The sequence below is a fragment of the Schistocerca piceifrons genome, chromosome 2 (assembly GCF_021461385.2).
Source record: "Schistocerca piceifrons isolate TAMUIC-IGC-003096 chromosome 2, iqSchPice1.1, whole genome shotgun sequence".
In the NCBI taxonomy this organism is placed as follows: domain Eukaryota; kingdom Metazoa; phylum Arthropoda; class Insecta; order Orthoptera; family Acrididae; genus Schistocerca; species Schistocerca piceifrons.
In genome coordinates this window covers 1,111,091,084-1,111,097,699 of record NC_060139.1, presented here as the reverse complement: position 1 = coordinate 1,111,097,699, position 6,616 = coordinate 1,111,091,084, and positions in this window count along the sequence as shown.

The following is a 6,616-nucleotide window of genomic DNA, read 5'->3' as shown; positions in this document are numbered from 1 at the left end:
AACCTTAAGTGAAGCATCGGAATCAGAAACTGGACTCACAGGAGAGGTTCAAATCATAGAATTGTTAGAGTATCAGTCCTCTTTTACTTAAGTCGGCATTGTGCCTTTTGTATTAAATTCGGATGCAATTTCCGTGTTTCATCGTCAATAAGAAGATCCAAGGGATACTGTGATCCTGAAGTGAAGCATCGGAATCTACAACTGGAATCACAGGGGAGGTTCAAATCATAGAAAATTAAAGTGTCAGTCCTCTTTTACTTAAGTCGGCATTGTGCCTTTTGTATTAAATTCCGATGCGATTTCTGTTTTTCATCGTCATTAAGAAGGTGCAATGTATACAGTAAACCTGAAGTGAAGCATCGGAATCTAAAACTGGACTTACAGGAGAGGTTGAAATCATAGGAAGTTAGAGTGTCAGTCCTCTTGTACCTAAGTTGGCATTGTGCCTATTGAATTAAATTTCGATGCAATTTCTGTGTTTCATCGTCAATAAGATGGGCCAAGGGTTACAGTAAACCTGAAGTGAAGCAACGGAATCTAAAAGTGGACTCACAGGAGAGGTTCAAATCATAGAAAGTGAGAGTGTCAGTCCTCTTTTACTTAAGTCGGCATTGTGCCTTTTGAATTTAATTCCGATGCAATTTCTGTGTTTCATTGTCAATAAGAAGGTGCAAGGTATACAGTAAACCAGAAGTGAAGCATCGGAATCTAAAACCGGTCTCACAGGAGGGGTTGAAATCATAGAAAGTGAGAGTGACAGTCCTCTCTTACTTAAGTCGGCATTGTGATTTTTGAATTTAATTCCGATGCAATTTCTGTGTTTCATCGTCAAAAAGAAGGCCCAAGAGTTACAGTAAACCAGAAGTGAAGCATCGAAATCTAAAACTGGACTCACAGGAGACGTTCAAATCATAGAAAATGAGAGTGTCAATCCTCTTGTACTTAAGTCGGCATTGTGCCATTTGTATTAAATTCGGATGCAATTTCTGTGTTTCATTGTCAATAAGAAGGTCTAAGGGATACAGTAAACCTGAAGTGAAGCATCGGAATCTAAAACTGGACTCACAGGAGAGGTTCAAATCATCGAAAGTTAGAGTGTCAGTCCTCTTTTACTTAATTCGGCATTGTGCCTTTTGTATTAAATTCCGATGCAATCTCTGTGTTTCATCGTCAATAAGAAGGTGCAAGGTATACATTAAACCTGGAGTGAAGCATCGGAACCTAAAGCTGGACTCACAGGAGAGGTTCAAATCATAGAATGTTAGAGTGTCGGTCCTTCTGTACATAAGTCGGCATTGTGCCTTTTGAATTAAATTCCGATGCAATTTCTGTGTTTGATCGTCAATAAGAAGGTCCAATGGATACAATAAACCTGAAGTGAAGCATCGGAATCTAAAACTGGACCCACAGGATAGGTTCAAATCATAGAAAGTGAGAGTGTCAGTCCTCTTTTACTTAAGTCAACATTGTGCTTTTTGAATTTAATGCCGATGCAATTTCTGTGTGTCATCGTCAATAAGAAGGTCCAAGGGATACAATAAACCTGAAGTGAAGCATCGGAATCTAAAACTGGACCCACAGGAGAGGTTCAAATCATAGACAGTGAGAGTGTCAGTCCTCTTTTACTTAAGTCGGCATTGTGCTTTTGGAATTTAATTCCGATACAATTTCTGTGTTTCATCGTCAATAAGAAGGTCCAAGGGATACAGTAAACCTGAAGTGAAGCATCGGAATCTAAAAGTGGACTCACAGGTGAGGTTCAAATCATAGAAAGTGTGAGTGTCAGTCCTCTTGTACTTAAGTCGGCATTGTGCCATTTGTATTAAATTGGGATGCAGTATCTTTGTTTCATCGTGAATAAGAAGGTGCAAGGGATACAGTAAACCTGTAGAGAAGCATCGGAATCTAAAACTGGACTCACAGGAGAGGTTCAAATCATAGAAAGTTAGAGTGCCACCCCACTTGTACCTAATTCGGCATTGTGCCTTTTGTATAAAATTCGGATGCAATTTCTGTGTTTCATCGTCAATAGGAAGGTCCAAGGGATACAGCAATCCTGAAGTGAAGCATCGGAATTTAAAACTGGACTCACAGGAGAGGTTGAAATCATAGAAAATTAGAGTGTCAGTCCTCTTTTACTTAAGTCGGCATTGTGCCTTCTGTATTACATTCCGATGCGATTTCTGAGTTTCATCGTCATTAAGAAGGTGCAATGTATACAGTAAACATGAAGTGAAGCATCGGAATCTAAATCTGGACTCACAGGAGAGGTTCAAATCATAGAAAGTAAGAGTGTCAGTCCTCTTGTACTTAAGTCGGCATTGAGCCATTTGTATTAACTTCGGAAGCAATTTCTGTGTTTCATCGACAATAAGAAGGTCCAAGGGATACAACAAACCTGAAGTGAAGCATCGGAATCTAAAAGTGGCCTCCCAGGAGAGGTTCAAATCATAGAAAGTTAGAGACTCACTCCTCTTGTACTTAAGTCGGTATTGTGCCTTTTGTATTACATTCGGATGCAATTTCTGTGTTTCATCGTCAATAAGAAGGTCCAAGGGATACAGTAAACCAGAAGTGAAGCATCGGAATCTAAAACTGGACTCACAGGAGAGGTTGAAATAATAGAAAGTTAGAATGTCAGTCCTCTTGTACTTAAGTCGGCATTGTGCTTTTTGTATTAAATTCGGATGCAATTTCTGAGTTTTATCTTCAATAAGAGGGTGCAAGGTATACAGTAAACCAGAAGTGAAGCATCGGAATCTAAAACTGGACTCACAGGAGAGGTTGAAATCATAGAAAGATAGAGTGTCAGACCTCTTGTACTTAAGTCGGCATTGTGCCTATTGAATGTAATTCTGATGCAATTTCTGTGTTTCATCGTCAATAAGAAAGTCCAAGGGATACAGTAAACCTGCAGTGAAACATCGGAATCAAAACTGGACTCACAGGAGAGGTTCAAATCATAGAAAGGTAGAGTGTCACTCCTCATGTACTTAAGTCGGCATTGTGCCTTTTGAATTTAAACCGATGCAATTTCTGTGTTTCATCGTCAATAAGAAGGTCCAAGGGATACAGTAAACCTGAAGTGAAGAATCGGAATTTAAAACTGGACTCACAGGAGAGGTTCAATTCATAGAAATTTCGAGACTCACTCCTCTTGTACTTAAGTCGGTATTGTGCCTTTTGTATTAAATTCGGATGCAATTTCTGTGCTTCATCGTCAATATGAAGGTGCAAGGTAGACAGTAAACCTGAAGTGAAGCATCGGAATCTGAAACTGGACTCACAGGAGAGGTTCAAATGATAGAAAGTGAGAGTGTCAGTCCCCTTTTACTTAAGTCGGCATTGTGCCTTGTGTATTGTATTCGGATGCAATTTCTGTGTTTCATCGTCAATAACAAGGTCCAAGGTATACAGTAAACCTGAAGTGAAGCATCGGAATCAAAAACTGGACTCACAGGAGAGGTTGAAATCATAGAAAGTGAGTCTGTCACTCCTCTTGTACTTAAGTCGGCAATGTGCCTTTTGTATTAAATTCGGTTGCAATCTCTGTGTTTCATCGTCAATAAGAAGGTCCAAGGTATACAGTAAACCTGAAGTGAAGCATCGGAATCTGAAACTGGACTCACAGCAGAGGTTCAAATCATAGAAAGTTAGAGTGTCAGTCCTCTTGTACTTAAGTCGGCATTGTGTCTTTTGTATCAAAATCGGATGCAATTTCTGTGTTTGATCGTCAATAAGAAGGTCCAAGGGATACAGTAAACCTGAAGTGAAGCTCCGTAATCTAACACTCAACTCACAGGAGAGGTTCAATTCATAGAAAGTTAGAGTGTCAGCCCTCTTGTTCTTAAGTCGCCATTGTGCCTTTTATATTAATTTCAGTTGCAAATTCTGTGTTTCATCGTCAATAAGAAGGTCCAAGGTATACAGTAAACCTTAAGTGAAGCATCGGAATCTAACACTCAACTCACAGGAGAGGTTCAAATCATAGAAACTGAGTGTGTCAGTCCTCTTGTAACTAAGTCGGCATTGTGCCTTTTCTATTAAATTCGAATGCAATTTCTGTGTTTCATCGGCAATAAGAAGGTCCAAGGGATACAGTAAACCTAAAGTGAAGCATCAGAATCTAAAACTGGACTCACAGGAGATGTTGAAATCATAGTAAGTGAGACTGTCACTCCTCTTGTACTTAAGTCGGCATTGTGCCTTTTGTATTACATTCGGTTGCAAACTCTGTGTTTCATCGTCAATAAGAAGGTCCAAGGGATTCAGTAAACCTGAGGTGAAGCATCGGAATCTTAAACTGGTCTCACAGGAGAGGCTCAATTCATAGAAAGTTAGAGTGTCAGACCACTTGTACTTAAGTAGCCATTGTGTCTTTTGTATTAAATTCGGATGCAATTTCTGTGCATCATCGCCAATAAGAAGGTCCGAGGTATACAGTAAACCTGAAGTGAAGCATCGGAATTTAAAACTGGACTCACAGGAGAGGTTCAAAGCATACAAATTTCGAAACTCACTGCTCTTGTACTTAAGTTGGTATTGTGCCTTTTGTATTAAATTCTGATGCAATTTCTGTGTTTCATCGTCAATAAGAAAGTCCAAGGCATACAGTAAACCTGAAATGAAGCATCGGAATCTAAAACTGGACTCACGGGAGGGGTTCAAATCATAGAAAGATAGAATGTCAGTCCTCTAGTACTGAAGTCGGCATTGTGCCATTTGTATTAAATTTGGATTCAATTTCTGTGTTTCATCGTCAATAAGAAGGTCCGAGGGATACGGTAAACCTGAAGTGAAGCATCGGAATCTAAAACTGGACTCACAGAAGAGGCTCAAATCATAGAAAGTTAGGGTGTCAGTCCTCTTGTACTTAAGTCGGCATTGTGCCTTTTGTATTTAATTCGGATGCAAACTCTGTGATTCATCGTCAATAAGAAGGTCCAAGGGATTCAGTAAACCTGAGGTGAAGCATCGGAATCTTAAACTGGTCTCACAGGAGAGGCTCAAATCTTAGAAAGTGAGAGTGTCAGTCCTCTTGTACTTAAGTCGGCATTGTGAATTTTGAATTTAATTCCGATGCAATTTCTGTGTTTCATCGTCAATATGAAGGTGCAAGGTAGACAGTAAACCTGAAGTGAAGCATCGGAATCTGAAACTGGACTCACAGGAGAGGTTCAAATGATAGAAAGTGAGAGTGTCAGTCCCCTTTTACTTAAGTCGGCATTGTGCCTTGTGTATTGTATTCGGATGCAATTTCTGTGTTTCATCGTCAATAACAAGGTCCAAGGTATACAGTAAACCTGAAGTGAAGCATCGGAATCTAAAACTGGACTCACAGGAGAGGTTGAAATCATAGAAAGTGAGTCTGTCACTCCTCTTGTACTTAAGTCGGCAATGTGCCTTTTGTATTAAATTCGGTTGCAATCTCTGTGTTTCATCGTCAATAAGAAGGTCCAAGGTATACAGTAAACCTGAAGTGAAGCATCGGAATCTGAAACTGGACTCACAGCAGAGGTTCAAATCATAGAAAGTTAGAGTGTCAGTCCTCTTGTACTTAAGTCGGCATTGTGTCTTTTGTATCAAAATCGGATGCAATTTCTGTGTTTGATCGTTAATAAGAAGGTCCAAGGGATACAGTAAACCTGAAGTGAAGCTCCGTAATCTAACACTCAACTCACAGGAGAGGTTCAATTCATAGAAAGTTAGAGTGTCAGCCCTCTTGTTCTTAAGTCGCCATTGTGCCTTTTATATTAATTTCAGTTGCAAATTCTGTGTTTCATCGTCAATAAGAAGGTCCAAGGTATACAGTAAACCTTAAGTGAAGCATCGGAATCTAACACTCAACTCACAGGAGAGGTTCAAATCATAGAAACTGAGTGTGTCAGTCCTCTTGTAACTAAGTCGGCATTGTGCCTTTTCTATTAAATTCGAATGCAATTTCTGTGTTTCATCGGCAATAAGAAGGTCCAAGGGATACAGTAAACCTAAAGTGAAGCATCAGAATCTAAAACTGGACTCACAGGAGATGTTGAAATCATAGTAAGTGAGACTGTCACTCCTCTTGTACTTAAGTCGGCATTGTGCCTTTTGTATTACATTCGGTTGCTAACTCTGTGTTTCATCGTCAATAAGAAGGTCCAAGGGATTCAGTAAACCTGAGGTGAAGCATCGGAATCTTAAACTGGTCTCACAGGAGAGGCTCAATTCATAGAAAGTTAGAGTGTCAGACCACTTGTACTTAAGTAGCCATTGTGTCTTTTGTATTAAATTCGGATGCAATTTCTGTGCATCATCGCCAATAAGAAGGTCCGAGGTATACAGTAAACCTGAAGTGAAGCATCGGAATTTAAAACTGGACTCACAGGAGAGGTTCAAAGCATACAAATTTCGAAACTCACTGCTCTTGTACTTAAGTTGGTATTGTGCCTTTTGTATTAAATTCTGATGCAATTTCTGTGTTTCATCGTCAATAAGAAAGTCCAAGGCATACAGTAAACCTGAAATGAAGCATCGGAATCTAAAACTGGACTCACGGGAGGGGTTCAAATCATAGAAAGATAGAATGTCAGTCCTCTAGTACTGAAGTCGGCATTGTGCCATTTGTATTAAATTT